This window comes from Zootoca vivipara, chromosome 8 (genome assembly GCF_963506605.1).
Source record: "Zootoca vivipara chromosome 8, rZooViv1.1, whole genome shotgun sequence".
Lineage (NCBI taxonomy): Eukaryota > Metazoa > Chordata > Lepidosauria > Squamata > Lacertidae > Zootoca > Zootoca vivipara.
Window position 1 is genome coordinate 42,117,522 of NC_083283.1, and position 22,396 is coordinate 42,139,917.

The following is a 22,396-nucleotide window of genomic DNA, read 5'->3' on the forward strand; positions in this document are numbered from 1 at the left end:
ACTAAAGTCATTTTCTCAGTTCAATTAACCTGAACACAATTTAAGGAAACAGAATAACTATTCCTGTGTTGGGCCACTAGGGGGAAGCAGCCATTATGATACTATTAAAAAGAATAAGAAATTATCTCAGATGCTTTTTGTTTACCATGCTTAAGCCTTCTCTAGCTGTGTTGTTTTTATTTCATTTTATGAACAACTAATTATCACTATTAAATTGCTGGTGCAATCTGTTAGCTTTTTAAAACCCGTAGTGTAAAAACTATTCCTTAAAGTTGAAATGAAAGCCTTTCCAGAGATCTTACTCCTTTTTTGAAAAGTGGAAAAGCTAATGCAGGAAGAAAGATATTCTGTCGGATGAAACGAAGAATCATATTATTATTGTTCTGTGAAAGGCTGATTTCCTATGTACGTAATAATATATCTGCTTAGATATAGTTATAAACTATGTATGGCTACCATGCTGTCATTAGCTATGCCTAGATAAGTTCCATTAACATCAGTAGGGCTTATACATTATTAGCTAGGTATCTGCAGTGGAAAGGAATGTTCATTCTTCATTTAACTATCTAGTATACAAGTTGAACTGAATAAATGGGCACAAGACGATTATAAAAGCAAGACTACACATTAACATTCAACAATTGTACAATTTATGTCCCTATGTACACACATAGTTGAGCTGTATATCTGCACAGTTATTCAGATGCAATGTGTATCTATATGTGCCACAGCTGAGCTATGCAAATTAACAAGTGAACAGCACACTCTTTCACACAAACACTTGTACATGTTTGTTGTTGTTGTTTAATCATTTAGTCGTGTCCAGCTCTTCGTGACCCCATGGACCAGAGCATGCCAGGCACTCCTGTCTTCCACTGCCTCCCACAGTTTGGTCAGACTCAAGTTGGTGGATTCGAGAGCACTGTCCAACCATCTCGTCCTCTGTCGTCCCCTTCTCCTTGTGCCCTCCATCTTTTCCAACATCAGGGTCTTTTCCAGGGAGTTTTCTCTTCTCATGAGGTGGCCAAAGTATTGGAGCCTCAGCTTCATACCTGCATTCGGTGTAACCTGATCTGTGAACAAGTCTTTCACGATGTACAAATCAATCCTATGAGCCTCTGCACTGATGTTTCCTGTTCCAATTGTGCTCTCTGTTGTTGTGTAACTGCAGGATTGGGTTATTCCTCATTGCGCATGATCATGTTGCCTTTCTGAAACCCCAGTAGTTGGTTCCATTTTATTATAATTGGGAAACATGTAGAAATAGGAAAGGAATTTGCATAGGGAGGGGGAGCCATTTCAGTTATTAACATCGTGCAGCTTGAAGTAATAGGATGAATAAAAACTGACTGCTCTTGGAATAAAAATTGTCCAGATTGTATATATGGTTCCAAAGCTTTACTAACAGAACTTTCTTCAAACAGGCACAAAATCAAATAATGTTACATCCAAATAGTTGCATAAAATCATATGCTTGTCTGAGTGTATGCTCAGCTTATTACAAATACAAATATAAAATTACTCCAAACAGACTTGAAATCAAAGGTCTTTCTCTCTGCACACATACTCCATTACAGCCTGAAACTATTTTCTCTTCAGGAGATATATTAGCACACCTTTCTTCTACGGTGTCTTGAGAACAAAGACAACTCCCTCAAAATGGTGATATGAAACTGAATATGCCTCCCATGTGATCTAAAGTTAAACACCACATGAGAGAGCTACAGAGATAAATTCAATTAATTATCAGCCTAATTAATCACTTCGCTTCAGCAGAAATTTTCCCAACGTTCCTTTGGCAATGCACATTCAGAGGTATTTTCCATTTCAATGTACAATTAAGCAATGATACATAACAGGAGCTTCTTGTACTATATACAGTAGAAATGTTTGTAAATTGGTCTCATAGAATGTGAACCAAAGACAGAGCAAGCAAAAAAGTGGTGGGTTTTTTTTGGGGGGGTGGAGGGGTACAGCAACTAAAAATGAGATAACACAAACACACACACTTTTCTTAACAGCAACTAATCAGCACTACAAAAGAAGTAGGCTCTGGACCCTTGAAGGAAACTGTCAAATATTATGTTTATTATAACTGAAACTTTTTAGTTAGACATTTTTTGTTCCTACCTTTCTCAGTAATAGAGCTTGGCTTTCAGAGGAATAGTGTGAGCCAAAGTGACTCAGGATGGCATAATTCTAAAGAATGTGATGTTTGCAAGATAGGCTTTTTAAAAATGAAGAAAAGCAATGGCTAGATAGAAACTGTGTTTGCCTTCTCAATTAAACCCATTGAGTATGAAGGTCTTAAAACCAAAGATCCAGAAGCTCTCTCTTCTAATATCTTTGGATTTGATGCTTCCTCTATATCAAAGAAGGGGAACCTGTGGTCCACCAGATTTTGCCGGACTACTACTCCCATCTCTCCAAGCATGGTTGCACCTGACAGGGGATGGAGTCCAATAACCTCTACAAATCTACTGCTTCCCCCTTGTTAGACTTGACCAAAATATTGACCATAATAATACCCTGTAGACTTAAGGGGCAAGACAAAACTTAGTCTGCAATCATATATTGACTTGCCTGGGAGTAAGTCAGTGAACTCAGTGGGGCTTACTTCTGAGTAATCATGGATATGATTAAACTGGTAAAGTCTGTGTGGCCTCTGTGTGTGTGTGTCATACACCTGCCATATTCCTCAGAATTAATCCACCCTGAGGCATTTTTAGAACTGTAACCATCACTTACAGTGTACATTTGAAATCTGAAATGTGCTACTGAGGGAGGGGAAAGCTGAAACATTTAACTAAATGGTTTAACAAATATCTGTTTTGTCAGACAGAGAGAAAATGGGTAGGATCTGGACATGCCAGGATTAAGAGGATACATATATGCCACAGGAGAAGTATATTTGTTGAAACCCTGGGCACAAATCCAACAGATAGATGGCAAACATGCCAATCTTTCTTTGAACATTCTTTTTCAGGAAGACACTTTATAATGACTACACTATTTCAGATTTTTAGTTAATTTCAGGCACAAATGGCATGGGGTAGAAGGGCGTGTGTGCTGTTAGTAAAAAAGTGGTTCAAGAAAGAAGAGAATAGACAACACTATCAAAGTGTTGTCCAGTGGTTATACAATTATCACATGGACGTTCATCTCTCTATCATTTTTATTGCAGTGTCAGGTAATAATTTGCATCTATGAATCACACATCTCATGGGAAAAAAAACACGAATCTAGGAGTTACTTCCCCCCCAAAAAATATGCAGGGGAGTCTCCATGAGAATGGATGGCTTCCCACTTCAGAGGTCCGTCCGCCATGGGTTGGAGAGTGTCAGGAACAACAAGGGGCATGGAACTAGCAAGTTCATCCCTATTGGCCCCATCACTATACCTTCCAAGTGCCCTGGGGAAAAACAGGACATCCCAGTTTTTTGCATGAGCTCTTGGTGGCCATTTTGGGTGCTACAATCTTGCACACTCTCATGCTCCACTTTTGGCCCCCCAAAAGTGCTTTTTCAGGGTGAGAATGAGACATGGGGCTTGGGACTTGACCAAGAGAGCATCCCAGAAGATGCATGTCCCAAGTTTGGGTTGGAAAAAGTTGGACAGTATGCATCACATGCTTATCACCTTCTAATTAAAGCTCACCTGACGTGGCCTTATGTTGTCTTTACTTCACCATCATTGGCCTTAAATGGTTTTATTGAATGTATTGATTTAATTGTATTTTGCAACTGCATTTCAATCTTAACCAATGACAGGTAGGGTTTTGTTTTTTAACAAATTAATGAAGAACTGGGTTATACATTCTGATTTGTACACTGAACTTCAAATAGGAGCCTAGATTCTGTGGCATGTATGTACATATTAATAACAGTCACAAATGCTCTTTGTATTATTCAATTATTTTCATGTGCCTAAAATAAATCAGATAGGCCAGAGACTTTAGGAACTTTATGAGGTCTTGTAATTTGACACTTTTCCTTTGAGTTAACTCTGCGGACCTTGTAAGCATGTAACAAAATCCTAATTAAGGAATCTGCTCTTAGGCTTCTTTTACATACCTAAATGCCTCCTCATTAAAATAGAAAGAAAATAAAGTTCTTAAGAATGCCTTAATTGGCTTGAAAACTTATAAAATAAACAGCCAATGACATAATGATGAACCTTAGATGCTGCATGACAGGAAAGGAGAAATATTTGAATTCAAGCCTGAATTTTCAGTATTTTGGTGCAAGGCTAGATTTGGGGGCAAGCAGCCCAGGTTGACAAGCTTGGGAGTGTGCCTGTCATTGGCTCACTGATCAACTGTCCACTCAACAGATGTATTAAATAGTACAAGCAATTCATATTTAATGGCACACCACATATGTGGCCAGTAAACTTGCAACAGCTATGCCCACTCAGCAACCAGACCCAAGAATGCCAAAGCATTGTTGCAAGCTCCCTCCAGAATGGTGTTTTTTTTTTTTTGCAGGTGCACTTTGCAACAACATGCCATTGATGCAACAGTTGATGGAGTTATACTGGACCGTCCTCAAACCATTTTGCTTTATTAGTTGTTCTGTGGATGTTTCCTTAATATTATTGGAGGGGCACTCTTGAAGTAAGGCACAGCAAAAGTGGGTAAAAACAACAACACCAGAACATTTGTGGTAACAAAAAAAAAAGTTGGAAAGATTTCAGCAGGAAAATTCAGGACGTGCATTGATTGGAAACAAAGCAGTATGTTTCAAAAAAATTTGCAGCCACAAAGCACAAACAGTACTGGAAATGGGGTTGTGTATAACCCCTCTGTTACCAGCAAGAGCACAAATAATCATTAATGCACAGTAGAAAGGACATCTGGAGGGGCCCATATATGACATAGAAAAATAGTGCATACAAAACATATGCTAAAATTATGATGTAGGCAACAAATGCAATAGAGAATAATGTTCCTTCCCTGGACTGTCATTTGGTCTAAACTTGGCTCTGGTCAGGTGAGCTTTGCACCTATACCCTCTTACAGAACCTTGTATAGGGGGAAAGTGAAAGTTCTTCCTGGATCTATATTGGGCAATGGTTGTTTTGCCCTCAGCCAATGTGGTGTAGTGGTTAAGAACGGTAGATTTGTAATCTGGGGAACCAGGTTCGCGTCTCCAGCTGCTGGATGACCTTGGGCTAGTCACACTTCTTTGAAGTCTCTCAGCCCCACTCACCTCACAGAGTGTTTGTTGTGGGGGAGGAAGGGAAAGGAGGTTGTTAGCCGCTTTGAGACTCCTTAGGGTAGTGATAAAGTGGGATATCAAATCCAAATTCCTCCTCCTCCTCCTCCTCCTCCTCCTCCTCCTCCTCCTCCTCCTCCTCCTCCTCCTCCTCCTCCTCTTCCTGTTGGCTCTGAGGCTATCCCCAGGAGACACTTGGCTTTGCTGTCCTGTGGTTTGTCAGGCAATTGGGCCAAAAATAATGATGACTTTACCTGGTGATTGCAAGTCCTCCAAGGGCAGCAGAGGAAAGGATCTCCTGGGATCATGAAAGAGGAGTGTCATAACCTGGGATGGGCCTGGTCCCCAAGACAAATATTATAGCCACAAGTTTGTCATTATCTTTTCGGCACCATATGGAGGGTGCCAATGTTCCCAGTCAGTGTTCCAGATTTTCAGGCTGCCTCTTTCTAATTAAAACAAACAAACAAACAAACAGCTCCATGTAGATATGACCCTAATGATAACTGGCACAGATTACTAGTAAGGTGTGTGAAATAGTTAATTGGAAGGTGTGATCATTGTTTATGGCAAAAGTGTTCCTAGTAAGGAAGGGATTCTCATTCATACAAAATGGAATTTATGGAACAAATCCTTCCCTATTAGGATAGCTGACTACCAGTCTTTTAACATGTCTTTAGGCTACTCAAGAAGAGCTAGAGGAAGGGCACTAGAAGTCAATGAAAGGCCTTCAGAATGGTGAAGCCTTATTAACACCCAGTTATGCCTTTCTCACAGTCTATGCAGTAGCAAACTTTCACCCCCTCCTGCTTTGTAAATAGTAGCTGGGCAGTATAGGTACCAATGACATTTCCAGCTAATCTAATTTTAAGTCTTCCACTGGAGTTGATGGCACCCCACAGGAGAGTAGATGGGGTGAGTGTTTAATAAATCTGCTTAGTGATGAGAATTTGGCTACATCCACACCATACATTTTAAGCACTATGGTGCCACTTTAAAGAGTCATGGTTTGCCCCAAAGAATTCTGGAAGCTGTAGGGTGCTGGGAGTTGTTAGGAGACCCCAAGTCCCCTCATAGGGCTTCAGGCTCCAGAATTCCCTGGGAAGAGGGAGCGATTGGTAAGCTACTCTGTCAATTGTAGCTCTGTGAAGGGATTAAAAGTAAAGGGTAAAGGGACCCCTAACCATTAGGTCCAGTCGTGACCAACTCTGGGGTTGTGATGCTCATCTCACTTTATTGGCCGAGGGAGCCGGTGTACAGCTTCCAGGTCATGTGGCCAGCATGACAAAGCTGCTTTTGGTGAACCAGAGCAGCACATGGAAACACTGCTTACCTTCCCGCCGGAGCGGTACCTATTTATCTACTTGCACTTTGATGTGCTTTCGAACTGCTAGGTTGGCAGGAGCGGGGACCAAGCAATGGGAGCTCATCCCGTCGCGGGGATTCGAACCACCGACCTTCTGATCGGCAAGCCCTAGGCTCTGTGGTTTAACCCACAGTGCCACCCGCGTCCCTAATCCGTGAGGGGATTAGGGGTCTCCTAACGACTTTCAGTGAGGCTCCAATACTCTGGCCACCTCATGAGAAGAGAAGACTCCCTGGAAAAGACCCTGATGTTGGGAAAGATTGAGGGCACTAGGAGAAGGGGACGACAGAGGACAAGATGGTTGGACAGTGTTCTCGAAGCTACGAACATGAGATTGACCAAACTGCGGGAGGCAGTGGAAGACAGGAGTGCCTGGCGTGGTATGGTCCATGGGGTCATGAAGAGTCGGACACGACTAAATGACTAAACAACAAAAAACAACAACCACTTTCAGTACCCTTAACAAACTACAGCTTCCAGAATTCTCTGGGGGAATCCATGAGCATTTAAAGTGGTATCAGGGATGATGTTCACTTCATGCAAAAAAAGAGAAAAGAAAATGAAACTGGTTTTTAGCTCAGCTCTTTTTATAATAACATGTGTGAAAATGACTGATTAGTTATTTGGGCTGGAAATGGAGCCAGTTATGATAATCAGTTCCTCCCCCCCCCCCCTTCTGCAGTCTCTTGCGCTAAGTGCCAGGCTCATTCTAGACTTCTCCTTAGGCTTATTTAATGCCTGGTGAAGGAAGCGAAAACAAGCGAAAACAAGTGTATATTTAAGTTTTTCAAGATTATGAACTACATATTAACTTTAAATTAAAATAAAAAAGAACAAACATTAAGTTTTGACAAAAAAGACAAAACAAAACACCCTCCTGTAAATACATTCTATATGTTTTCAGTACACATCTCCAAGAATTCCCTGTGAATATTGAATCAGTAAATTGTATGGAGACAATTAAAATCATATTCAAATTGTACATTAGAACAGCAAAAAGTACCTTTAACCACATGTATGCTGTACATACTTTGTCTCTGAGCTCAATTCAAAGCGCTGCTTTTGAATTAGGAAACCTTATGCAGCTTAGGCCCCCCATACCTTAAGTACCATCTTCCCCATATAAACCAACCCAGATCCTGTGGTCATTCTCTGGGGCTCTTCTTCATGTGCCCCCTCCATGGACCTAAGCTGCATGGGGCTTTTCCAGTGGTGGTCCTCCCACTTGAGCAATGCTCTCCCAAGGGAGGCATGCCTGGCACCATCTTTATCTATTTTCAGGTGCCAGCCAAAGATTTTTCTCTTTACTCAGGCTTCCAACCCTTAGCTTGAAGGGTAACATTGTGGCCTATTTCAGTGGGGAGGGACCAATATGTCCTGGTCTACTTTAACTGTTCAGCTGTGTTTTATATTTTTCTTTGGATGTTCTTAGTTGGTTTTAATGTAAGTCACTTTGTGTCCCTCTGTGAGAAAAGCAACTGACAAATATACTAACTAACTAACTAACTAACTAACTAACTAACTAACTAACTAACCAACCATTGATAACACAAAGCATTATTTAAATCAGGAGTTGCCAACATGGCACCCATGGGTATCCGTGTGTCCACCAGTAGCTCCTACGATGCTTGTGAAAGCATATCCTCTCAAAAATCCACCAGAGGCTGTTCCCTGCTCACTTCCTGTTTGCACTGCCTCAGCCTCTCCTACACTGAACACACATCCTTAGACCTGCCCACATTTCATTCAGTGCCAGGAATGGAGACTCCTTCTTTCCATTCTGAACAAAGGAGAGGTGCAAAAAGATTAATTCTGTTAGTGAGCATGATGCAGCTGGAGTAGGTGCCATTGTTGACAGGAGTAGCTGACACAGGGTGGTGGTGTCTCTTTTTCTGCTTTTCTTTTTTTAGATGTGACAATTATTTTGTATTATGCAGCACAGACCATGGTGGTCTTCTTGTGACTGGTCCCCACAGGTCTTTAACATAAGAGCGTAATAAGAGCACTGCTAGATCAGGCCAATGGCCCATCTACTCCAGCATCTTGCTCTGACAGTGGCCAACCAGATGCTCTCTTGAACTGGCAGGATCAGGGAGGAGGAGGAGGATCCTAGTGGTGGTGGGGGGTGTAACCTGGAATGGGACACACCAGGTTATGCAGGGGATGGGGAAGGAGGTACTCACAGGGTGACAGAGGACAGTGAGGGGGTGGGGGGTCAGTCCACAGGAGCCAGAGCTGCGGGACCCATAATCAGACTCAGAGGGGGCCCCTGTCTTCACAAACACAGTGGGCTCTGAGGTATAGGGAGCAGTGGGAAGGGCACCCTAGGAGGCTGAAGCAGGCAAGGGCCCACAAGCACAGCTCACTAGCTGGCCAAGTAGGACTCATTAGCTCTGGGAAGAGGGGTGTGATTCCTCATTTGGAGTGAGCCTGGAACAGGTGAGGGTCACATGCCTCATGACGCCCAGATGCTATAGTCGGCATGCAAAGTACAAAAGAGAAGCAGAGCTGAGGTGCTCTGTCTGTTCAACTGCCCATGTTGGTGGACCCTGGCTTGGATGCTCCTGGACCTCTACAGGACTGCGCTTTGAGTTTGACTCTGGACTGAATGAATGAAAAATTTATTACGGTCGAAGACCAGCTTTTGAAAACACATTTGGGAGAACAATCCCGAAGTACAAAACATATATATATATATATATATATATATATATATATATATATATATATATATATAACTTTATACAACAATAAAATTAATATTTATAAATGCAATGAGCATAAAAATACTTTTAAAAAGCTGCTGCAGAGAACTGGCCCTGGGTCGCTCGGGGAACCGGAATTAGGGACTTTCAAATGAACTGGTTTGTCTTAGGGACTTTCAAATGAACTGGTTTGTCTCAGGGGAAGGTCTCTGTCTGCAGATCTGGACACAGAATCTGGCGACCGCCCGGGTTGTCTTCTGGTCTTTGCCTAACAGGAGCATGTCGTATATGGACTTGACATATATACCGGTACTTGCCAGGGTTTCAGGACAGTACAACAACATTCTCCCTACTTGCAATTCCAAGCAACTGGTATTTGGAGATATGCCTTCAACCGTGGATGCAGATCATAGCTGCCACTACAAGTAGCTCTCGTTATCCTTCCCCTCCATAAATTTGTCTAAACCTCTTTTAAAGCCACCCAAGCTAGCTTTTCCAGACATGCCCACTGGTCTCGACATGGTAGGCACCGGCACTCATCAGGCACTGTTCTTGTGCCAGGCCCCTTAAGAGGAACAAGACTTAGTCTGCTGCTGATTCACTAAATCCTATTAATTCAATAGCCAAAGTGGATGGTTGAAAGAGAAGCCACACAGGAAGAGAAGCATTTCTGTATGGGTCACAAATGGCTTGGGGGCAGGGCAGGGGAATCCCCTTCAAAATGTCCAGCTCCAGTCTTTCTGCCATCAAGGAACGCCCTTCAAGCCTCACTGGGAAGGAGCAGCATGGCAGATTGCAATTGTTGTGATGCTTACAGCAGTTTCCAATCAACCTGTGTCAAAAGTCCTTTGTACAAAAGAGTATAAGAGCATAACACACAAAACCCCCTGCTAGATCAGCTCAGTCCAGCCAGATGCCACCAGTCTGCAGTCAGGGCATGAAGGCCAGAGCGCTCATTTTCTGCTACCCCAAGCAACTGATCCTGTATTCTGTTCAGTGTTATACTGCCTAGGAATGGATTCTACTTAGCCATTAGGGTTAACAGTCAAGGATAAGTTTTACCTTCCATGAATTTGTTTAACCATAACTCACCAAGCTGGGCTTTCATCCCAAAAGCTGCTTTGTAGCTGACAATTGTGGCAGCTGCAACTCCCCACCCACCCCCCTGCCGCCCCCAAACTCTCATCTTCAAATGGCAGCTTCTTCTGTTCCAGTCTGATACTGTGTTGTCATTAGGAAGTCATAGAATACCTATTGAAACAGAAACGGGTATGGAAATTGCTGTTTTCCACATCTTGGCTCCTTGTCAAGACCGGATTAACTTCATGCAAATATGAGTGGCAATTGTTGACACTGAATTTCAAAGCTGTGAATGTCACTAATTAATGGAACTTGCATCCAAGTTGCATTAATTGGACGCAAACTTCATTGAACCCAGTGAAACTTTCACCCCCCTGAGTGAATATGTGTAGGATTACCCTGAAAATGTCATATAGAACATTGTTTTTTTGACAAGTTGTGGCTGGTGCCCCGTGGATCCAGTAGGCAAAAGGCAGGGAGCCCAACAGGAGGTGAACCCAGAGACAACGGCAGGCAGCGCCCACTGTGTCACGGTCCGGTTGGTGGGCGGTTGAAGCCCTGGCTGAGGACGTCAGGACCAGAGGCAAGATGGTGGTGTAGATGCAGGAACAGGTGCAGGGCTGAGGGTCCAGCAGCAGGCAGTCGCAGGGTCGAGGATCAAGGCGTCGGCAAGGCGAGGGTCCAAGGAGCAAGAGTCCAGATGCAACAAGACAGGGGTAGCGTTGCTGTGGCAAAGAGCTGAAGGGAAATGCTGAGCTTTTATCTCTCCCAGCTCCTGCCACCAGGTGCAGTGAGTTATCAAGTGGCCTCACCTGAGTGGCCACTCCTTGCTTCTCCAGCACAAGCTGAGGCAGGCCCCAGTCCTGCAAAGCACTAGAGGCCCCAGAGCCTGACTCCTGCCCACACTCCTGACACACTGATTCTAGTTTTGTTCCTATCCTTCTACCTGCTGGAGGAGGGTTAAGGGCAAGACTAAGGATTGTGGGGCAGCATCCCATTCACCTTAACAGGTGACTTTACCCCCACTGCTCATATGCTATGAGGATTTCAGGGATAGAAGCTGAGAGAGAAAACAGGAGGCTCTGCAGTCCCTTGGAACTCTGACTAAAACCAAGATACAAAATACCCAAGATAAGAAGGGTGAAAAATGTGAAGCTGCACACAGGGCTCACCTTAAGCTTTGGATTCTTTCTTAGAGGTTTAATTAGCTAGGTGTGTGGTTCTCCTGGAAGAGAAGCATCACCTACTGAAGAGCTTCTTTCAGTAAGCCTTTTAAGGGTTTGTCTACACTTACCTTCTGCCCTGCTGCTGACAGAGGTCTGCACTTTAATGCTCCATGTCCGAGAGTGGGTTTTTTGCCTCATGTTTCCCCCACAAAAATCCACTCTTTAAAGCTAAATTGGAGCAAATGTCAATTTAAGTTTTTCACATTTGCTCTGATTGAGCTTTAAAGAGTGCGGTTGTGCAGGGAAAGCTCTGGAGTAAAAAGAAAAGAAAAGGGGTGTGTGTGTTCTGGTGTCCAGAATTGAACACAGTATTCCAGGTGTGGTCTGGCCAAGGCAGAATAGAGCTGTACTCTTACTTCCCTTGATCTGGAGACTAAACATCTGTTGATGCAGCCTAGAGTAGCATTAGCCCTTTTTTTTTGCTGCTGCTGCTGCATCGCACTAGTGACTCGTGTTAAGCTTGTGGTCTCCTAAAACCCCTAGATCCTTTTCAGATATACTGCTATATTTGTGCATCTGGTTCCTCCTGCCTAAGTGCAGAATCTTACATTTGTGCCTATTGGAATTTATTTTGTAAATTTGGGTCCAGATCTCCAATCTATTAGGGTCATGTTTTAAAGATTTTTAAAATTGTTTTATCACTTGTTGTTTGCCGACCTGGGCTCCTTTGGGATAGAAATGTAATAGAACAAATAAGAATGATATTATGTTATCAAACAACAACAACAACAACAACATTTATAGGGAGGGTTGACTGGAGAGAGAATTGCAGGGATAAAGTGCTCCTCCCTGTACACCTTGATCCCTGTAACTCTCAGGCCCAACATAGCTGTCATTAATTTGAAAAAAAGCATAAGACATCACTGCATGCTACGCAATAAGCTTGACCCTGAGTTAGAGACTAGGCAGGGAAGAGAGCATTTGCATTTTCAAGTGCTTTCAAGCCTTTTTGCATGGCTGGCATGAATCACACCTGAAACTAAATGATGATCTTGTTCTGGTTCTGCTTCGTTCTCTTTTCCCTGACAAAACTCTTCGAGTCAAGGTGCTAAGGGCTTTGTTAACGCGGCAGCATGGCTGAGATTTTTAATAACAGTTCATGTTATTTTACGATCTCAACCCTTACAGATTGTATGTATTCTCTTCTACTGAATGAAGCAGGGAAGCACATGAACAAGAACTAAACCTGCATTGCTGTTGGAGAAAGTTAACGATGAAGCAAAAGTTGGGCAATGAATTGGAAAGTGGGAAAACCTTGCTTATATTCACCAGTACTATTTTTATTTCCCTGATTAAAAGGTGGTAAGCCGGTGTCTCATCCTTTGGAGAGATACAGCAGCCTGCATTAAAAGAAAATATTCCTTAAAAAATAAATACATTTGGTAACCTGGTTCCTGTTTACATATTTTTGTAGATGCTTATGATTTCCCAACAGACGTGACGCCATTTCTACCTATTGCATATATGCAGCCAAATTAATTCTGCATGAGAACACTCTGGCCTTTCTTTGATTTGTAATTATAATTTTCTTTTGTGCATTGGTGTTTGTTTGTTATATATTTTTGATTGCTGCATGCTTAAATTTTAAAATCAAGAGGGTTGTTGTTGTTTTTTAATGAGAAGCTTCTAGAAATGTCTAAGCAATGCAAGCATGTGACAGGGTGAACAGCATGCGTTGCTTGTCCCCTGGGATGACGTGAGTCAGAACCAAGAGGTATGCCTATAACCAGATTCTGGAAAGGAAAGTTTGCAAAAGCATTCATCTCAACAATAGCAAAGCATGAATTGGTTCTATGTTTGGTTCCTTTGCAATAACCTTGTGAGCACTCTGCACTCCCAGCACAGTGAAAGAAGCATCTGAAAAGGCTTTAAGTGACTACCTCACTTTTTATATAAAAAAAAGATGATTGCCTTTCTATCAGAGTACATATTCTCTTTTCTGACATCTCATTTCCAGCTCTGCTTGTTCTTACTTCTGTGAGCCTGGAAATGGTTGAACTTTTGAGTTCAGTGACTTAAACCTCAGAAGGAAATGAATAGAACTGATAGAAATCACATTTTTTTCCAGAAAAGAAACAGAATTGTTTCTTTCTTGGGAAAGTTACCAATTGACTGCAACATTCAGATTCGAGCATGCTTAATAAATCAGCTTGTGCACCCTTTAATACTTGTCAGAAAAAAAGAGTGAGGGCCTCTGCCCTGCAGAAAAAAGAAAAGAAACACAGCATTCAAGAACCAGAATATAAATTTGTCACAGTCACAAACATCTCCATCTGAATGCCTCCAAACCCAATATGTTAGAAAATGGAAGTGTTATTTACCCAACATTTATAAGCACAAACGTACATAGCAAACTGTCAAATGTACAGCTAGGCCATTATGCGTTTTAACAGCTTTAATTACTGAGTACTTAAAACGCTCCTTATATTATGCCATCTGGTACCAAGAAGCTTTAATGAATTTATAAACCTAATGGAATAAGTCCTGCACATTCAGAATGTTTGAAAATGGGTTACTAGACACTGGAAGATGACAGATTTATCAACACAAAGAAAAAAAAGCTTCAGTCTTTTGCCTTGGGCCATTAAGAGTCAACCAATTGTTAACTTTTGGTAATTTTTGCTTAAATAATTTTGCAGTGGGAAGTATTAAAGTTTATAATTACAGTATAATGTCTTCCATGCAAATTTCAAGTAGCTGAGATTATTTATCACAGAAGACTATTTTTTATTCTAACTTAAATCCCTTTAAAGGAGTGGGGGAGGGGAATCTGTTAAAATTGTTTTCTGTCATCAGTCTGGACTGGGTATTTGGTTTTTTTAAATGGTTTTCATAATGTTGTATAGTAATTAGACTCAACAAATGGGTGAAAACTTTTCCCGTGGATTTGCATTAGCATAAAAATTGGAAATAATTTTGCGGATGGAAGAAAAACAAATGTAAATAGTGTGTTTGTTAAAACAGGTATTGTCCATATTAGGCCTATTTCAGCAAGACCAGTCTTGCTGAACACTTTCACCTGTGTGACAGGGCATTGGCCTTGTGTTGGCTGAGGTTGATGGGAATTGTTGTCCAAACCTTGTGGAGGGCACCAGGTTGGGGGAGGCTGAACTAGACTATATTGGAGCAGGAATATTACTTTGTCATTATTTCTGCACAAAGGTTGCTTTCCTTCTAATTCAAACAGGCTAGGTAGTAAGTATCTAGAACAAAATGGAGCCACACAAAAAATGCCAGGCAGTGAAAAGTAATCTCACATTGTGGGACTTAATTCTAAGTAAACATACAAAGTGTCAGGGATATAGCTGAATTGAATGCCTGTGAAGAGCCAGACTTTGGAGATGAAGGAATGCCAGTACAGCAGGAGACAGAGTCTGACTCTGGAGACGAGCAGGAGTGGGTTAGTCCAGGCCCCCTTCATCAAGAGTTCCCAGACTCAGAAAGCTCACAGAGGGAGGGGAGGAGATAGATGGCATTGAGGGGGTTGCTATGCAACCAGGAGAAAGGCAGCGTTTAGAGGCTTCTTCTTTTGAGAGCGGGGGAAGGGGAAGTTCACCCACCTTCTCACTGAACTAGAACAGCTGAAAGGGTTAAAATGCAACGGAAGTACAAGAGAGGAAGGACTGGACTCTGGCACCCTTCATGCTGCGAAAGGGGCGGAGACTCAGGGTGACCAACTCGTAGCTAATGGCGGCAGGCTCAGGGCCGCTCTCTGGATGTAAATTGTAAATAAATATACATAAAACTGCCAGAGACTCATTAAATTCTTATTGGAGCTTGCTTTCCTGCCTGAGATCATTACACAAAGGGTTGGCACAGATCAAGTATATAAGAGATTACAAGTTGTATTTTAGGGTTTTTTTTGGCCAATATTGCAAGGTACTCATAGGTTTTCAATAGAGCTCAAGATCTACCAGTGAAATTGAAAGAGAACAGTAGATTCAGAAGAGAAAGGATTTATTCATGCAGCACATCATGTGGTGCTGGCTACTGGCTGACACCCTCTTTTAGGCTGATTAGGACAAAGAGACCCAAAGCCCTTTCTGGTTGTTAGTCTCCACAACTTCAGTTCATTCAGAAGTAGACTTTGTCTGAACCTCAAGGTTCCATACAGATATCTTGTCTAAATATCCATTGATGGAAACCTTTCTTTCTCCAGGTTTGGAGGCCGTTTACTTCTGAATATGCTGAGGGAGGAGAGTAAAATGAAAGAAAGAAAGGGGTTATTGGCCTCAAACTCTACTTCTGGACTGCCTGATGAATCTGGCTGCCATTGTGGGAAGCAGGATACTAGACTAGATTGACTTTGGGGTTGATCCAGTGCTGTTGCTTTTATATTAAAAAGTACTTCCCACACCCTGCCTTTTAAATAAAATAGTGTTTATTTCAGGTTTGTTGAGTCTCTCCCCGCCCTGCAACACATGAACACATTTCATTTCAAGATCCCAAGCAAGTTCCATTGTCCTGAAGCAGCCATATTGATTGATTGATTGATTGCACACACACACACACACACACACACACACAGAGAGAGAGAGAGAGAGAGAGAGAGAGAGAGAGAGAGAGAGAGAGAGAATAAGCATTCTTACCCCCCTGAAGTGGAGAAGGAACTGGCAAACCACTCCAGTATTTTGCCAAGAAAACTTCATGGACATAAAAAAGGAGAAGCTTTGAGAAGAAAGTGAGAGTTTCCAAGGCATGCTCTGGTTCATGGGGCCACGCAGAGTCGAACACGACTAAGACAACTAAACAACAACACCCCCCGAAGGCTTCTGGGGTGGTTTCAAAGATCAGTTGTAAGACAAAGCATCATGATAAACGTTGCACTGTGATGAACATTTCATCACCACAAACATTTGAGCTTGCCAGATGGAATGGTTGTGTTCCCCCCCCCCAATGTGCTGTTCTGGGGTTCTTCTGTCTCTTCAAGCCAAATTTGAGGTGTGCAGGGGCACCCAGGGGGAGTAGATGGGAGAACACCCTGTCACATAGATGAAAGTCCTTGTGAAAAGCAGAAGCAGCAAGACTAGCTCATCTTCCAGCATGTTTTGCTTCCTAGATTTCTTCATAGGAGGGCAATCATCATCATCAATGAAAGCTAAGAGTCTGCCATCCTGGTGCAATGGCTCCAGTTATTCCACAGATAACCTGGTCTTGCTTTGCCTTCTCAGATAATAATAATAATAATAATTTATTATTTATACCCCGCCCATCTGGCCGGGTTCCCCCAGCCACTCTGGGCGGCTTCCAACAAAACAGAAATTCTAAAATACAGAAATCCATCAAACATTAAAATACAGAAATCCATTAAACATTAAAAGCTTCCCTAAACAGGGCTGCCCTGAGATGCCTTCTAAAGGTTTGATTTATACCTGAAGGAATTAATTCAGCTGCAAGTTTCTCTTTAGTAGCTACCAAATTGTTCACCCCTATTGTAGCAGTCAAAGGAAAAAGGTGAAGCTTGGTTCAGATAATTTCCACCATAGCTTTATTTTTACCAAGAGCACAAACCATTTTGGAACCATAGAATCAAAGAACTATGAACAAAACCTCCAGCTTGATGTATACAGGCTTCCTTCCATTTTGCAGTATTGTGTCTATGAAGCACATTCTCAAAGCACTTCTACCCCAGTTTCTCTATTGACAGTAGCATTATCCATGCCTTCAGTTGTGGTCACAGAATGTATAGGGAGGCTGTCCTCACACGCAACATCCACTCGGGTTCATCTGAAGCACTGCGTAGACTGTAAAAACACACCATTGTATGCCTGTGGGCGTGTGTGGGAGTTCTTTCAGACATCTAGGATTGAAAGTGTGACTACAGTTTTCAGGGAATGTTTTCTTTTCTTGTTAAGGGAAAATATCCCTTACTCAAGCCCACTGGTGCAATCATGTTTATGTAACTTTAACGATAAGAGAAAATGAAAAAAATAAAGTAGAACAACAACTGCACTGCTTAACTAACTTGTCTAGGCAACACACACATTTGTATAAATGGGATTTTGGAGAAAATCTTTTCAAAAGTTAATTTGTTTCTGTCATAGTAATCAATAAGGAGATGGCTTTTACTTATTCCATGCATCCTATTCCACATCAGGGTCCATCCTGGGTCATCAAGCCTTGATATAAGGTAATTCCCCAATTACTTGAAAGTTAATTACAAACCTCTGCAATTTCCTCTGGATGATCTCAGATGCATTTCAATACGTTCATTGATTTCAAGAGGCTATTCATATCTTTGAAATGAGTCCTTTTTATAGAGAGAAAGCTATAAAGCAGCATTCTTTGAATGACTGACAACACCAAGCAAAAATAATAATGTGGGGGTAAGCAAAGTGCATTTTGGGGGAGTAGGATAGATTTGGCCTACATGATTGATTTCAGAAAGGCAAACTGCAGTATATTTCACATTGCAACTCACTCTCATATGAATCTACTCAGAAGTAAGTTCCATGAAGTTCCATTGTGTTTTTAATATTTGATTGGGAGTCACCCAGAGTGGCTGGGGAAACCCAGCCAGATGGGTGGAGTATAAATAAATAAATAAATTGTTGTTGTTGTTGTTGTTGTTGTTGTTGTTATTATCCTAGGAAAGTGGGTATAGGGTTGCAACCTAACACACACATCCTTCCTATTTTTTCTTTCAAATAGGGCCTATTGATTTTCATGGAGGTAATTAACCCTTATGACTGCAGCCCTATTTTAATTTCCACTTTATGGTTCAAATGCAATTTGTACGGGAAAACTTGCTTTTCTTTCAAATCATCAGAAGGAACCAGCAATTTGGAGTGGTGAAGGGGAAAAGTCAACATATTACAAATGCTTACCCAAGTCTGTTCTGGAGTGGAGGAATGCCCCATCCTACTCTATCAAACTTTCTGCATCCCACATTGACAGCTTTGAGGAATGCCCACACCTCTGCCATGGAATGCCATGCTTTTTGTTAGGATTCCAGGGCATGTTTTAGGTCACACATTCCACTTACATGGGCACTGACCAGACCTCTGTTTTTCTTTGCCTTCCACTTTTTGTGAAGACTTAAAAAAACAAGCAATCTTGGCAGGAATTTCATGTTTGATCTGCTCTGTCGAGACTCCTGATATTTTTTGTTATAAATCTAATTTGAGATTATCGTGTGGTTTGTATATTGTTGGTGTTGTTACATTTTTATTTTAACTTGTTTAAGGCATTTTGTGCACTAGAAGGTGGCATATTTGTTTTATCCAAACAAATGCTTCCCTTTTCTGTCTGCAAATAATTTATTAGCATTGTAACCAGCAACTTTGTTTTAATATATTAGGCACCAAGTATAGCTGTAGTTGTCCCACTTGCACATATCCAAGTCTCTGTTGTTCATAAATTCTTGTCTTCTCCTTACATTTTCCCCCATCCACGTTTTTCCTGCTGTCTTAGGTTGCCAGACACTAGCACACATGAAGATGTTTGTATGTGCAAAATTCACATTCCCAGTACTCTGGCCTTGGGAAACAGCAGATAGGAAGCAAGGGTATTTTGCAGTGGGTATTGTAGTGACCTAACCTACAATATAGCAGTGAAGATGAAACTTCAGCTGAAAGGTCCCAGCATGAAGGTATTTATCAATTCTCACCTTGCAGTGTTGTGATGTAGGACTGAGCAAATCTTGAAAGTACAGTGAACTCCCCATTTGTGCAGGGATTGTGATCTGGGCCACTGAACACACCAGCGGTCACACATAAGCCCATTCTTCCCCATTCTGTTATAGGGCTGCCATGTCTGGAAATTCCTGGCCATACCCAGGCAGAAATGGGGTAAATGTCCTGGAAAATCTGAATGTATGGCATCCAATGTTGGCAGTGTCATTTTTGTCAATTTCCCTAAGAAATAGCTTAAAACGCCCAATTTCTTTGCTCAACAGCCTGCCCCCCCCCTCTCAAAGAAGCTCATCTGTCTGGATTTTCACTTTTTTAAATATGGCAACCCTATTCTGGTGCCAACAACAACACACACATCAAGGGTTGTGTGTCAATTGGATGCACACAAAATGGCCGCCACCTGTCATCTGCGTAACTCAGTACAGTACACATATTCAATATTTGCCACACTATTGATTTACCAGTTAGGTGAATTGTGTTGGTACAGTAAATCATGATGACCAGAAATTGTGGTGACCTATTTGTGTGTGCTTATGATAAGCGGTTCTGTCCCACCTGTCATACGCACAGGGGTCTAAATTATGCGAAAACTTTCTCCTTTAACCAGCTGCTGCTTCATAATTAGAAGTGTTTCCATACAATAAAGGCCTCAGTTCTTCTGAAGGGCCTCAAGTTTTAATGCCACTTAAATGGCTGGGCACAGTGGGGCAGGTGGAGGGATGAATGGGCCAAGTGCTTCTTTGTAGGCACAGGAGCAATGTTACAACTATAGCAGTTATTTATTTACTTAACTACAATTACAGACCCCACCCATCAAGAAATATTCCCTAAGTGGCCAATGCTGCACAAATCTATTTACAGTATTCCACAGTCATCAGCAACAGATTGAGGTCCCAATCTTACAATGCCTTTTCTCATGCCAAGGTCACGGTTTCCTGGTGTGGACAGGAACTATGTCAGTCACCTGACAGGCATTGCTGTAGGGTCCCCACGGAAGTTGCCCCAACACTTTTCCAGCATTGATTGTGACTTGGGGTAAAATCCCCTGCATGCTTACCTGGGAGTAAGCTCCATTGAGCTCAATGGGTCTTCCTTCTGGAGAAAAATACATGCTCAGGTTTGTGCTAGAAGTCTTGGAAGTCACAGGGTAGTCTTGGAGAAGAGACTATCAGTATAACTATCCCCTATGAGTATTATGAGTATGATATGTAATAAGAATATATTGTAACTCTCCATGAGCCTGTGGGAGATAAGGAAGAAATAGAAAAATATAAATAATCTTCTAATCCCTCTCATCTCTGCCTTCTTAGAATCTTTTTTGCCAATTCATTTCCTAACTCATTTATCATTTCCAGGAAAGAGACTGATTTCCAGTGTTATTTGTAATCTGGAACTGCTGTCTTTTCTCATTTTCATATATATATATATATATATATATATATATATATATATATATATATATTCATATATATATATATATATATATATATATATATATATATATATATGATTTATTGTTTTCATTGGCTTCTTTAGTTTTATTTTATTTTAATTCTGCATCCTTTTACCATGAAAGCACCCCTCACCAATTTTCCCTGATTAAAATAAGATATGCAACTCAATATTTCCCTGAACCGAAATAGCCTCTGCCACCATCCTTAATGCTAACATAAGATAAGCTTGTTTTCTCATTCCTCTTTATGGATAGGTGTCTGCCACATCCAGTATTAAAACCCTTGCTGATCTGGTGTTTTGGATAATATTATCAGGGCAGCATTACAACATACAATATAGCTCTGTAGATCAGATAGTTTTATGTGTACTGAGCACTCAGTAAACATAAAATAATTTAAGCAACAGCACTTCATGTGCTCCATACTGAAATAACTGCTTTGCATACAGGTCAGTAGTTGACGTCTTCAAGTACGGCTGAGAGAGAATGCTGTCTAAAACTCTGGACAAATGCTGACGTCTAGTGTAGACAATACAGAGGCAGATAAACCAGTGATCTCACTCTTTATAAAGGATCCTCATAGGCTCCTTTCTAATAATCTAAGATGGTGGTTTTGGGGCTGAATGAGAATGGATTCCCAAAATTATCCAATCTTTTGCAGATGAAATGAGTTGGGGGGTGGGCGGGCGACATGATTTGATTTGTACAAGTTTTCCTGACAGTGATAGGACATCATCCGGGCGCACAGAGCATTCTGAACATGCACAACAGCAGGACCCCATGTGCTACTTTGTCAGTCATTAAAGCAACTACAGATTTAAAGAACAAAGAACAGAGAGGAAGCCTCAGGCCACTTTGCTAGTATTTACCGTACAACCTCCCCCCCCCCAATCTCTGCTCCATTATTTTGTTTGTGTGTTTATTGTTTAGGCTTTTCCTTTAAAAATTGATGCATAAATGGGATGGGGGTAAACTTCATTCCAGTCCCTGGCAGAACCAGCATGAAATGGACTGAGTGTCCCATGGAGAACAGTGAAACTTACTTTTGAGTAGGTGTGTGTAGGATTGCAGAATTACTGCTTCTGGTTATATAAGGTATCAAAAATAATACAAAACCCCAAGCCATTTATGAAAGATTTCTTGTGGGTGGGGTGGGGGAGCATGTCTGGAATGAACCAAATTGCATTGGCTGGGAGAGGGGGGAGCTCTACTTCTTCTTTAAAAGAAACCAAAATAGTAAAAGTATATTTCCCTCATCTCTAAATTCCAATCTTCTTCTTCTTCTTCTTCTTCTTCTTCTTCTTCTTCTTCTTCTTCTTCTTCTTCTTCTTCTTCTTCTTCTCTGTAATCAGGTATAATATAAAAGAGCTGGATCTGGAACACATGCCCATCTTGAACGAGTCATAGCATCCTTTTTTTGTTGTGTTACTAAGAGTCTGCATCTTCCCCACAGATTAGTATGAATTATCTACAGTAGCTCCTCTTGTCCAAACCAATTTCCTCTCATGGTTCTATTTTCTGTTCCAAGCCTAACCTGCAGTCATAAGAGAGATAAAAACAGCTAAAGCTGCTCTGCTTTTAAGCATGCAAGGACATGTGTACAACATTTCATAGCCACCTTCTGAAGCATGAAAATAATCAGTTGCGGATTACATGGGCATATGTTGTTTTATAAATAAATAAATAAATAAATAAATAGCAATAAATACCTGTAAA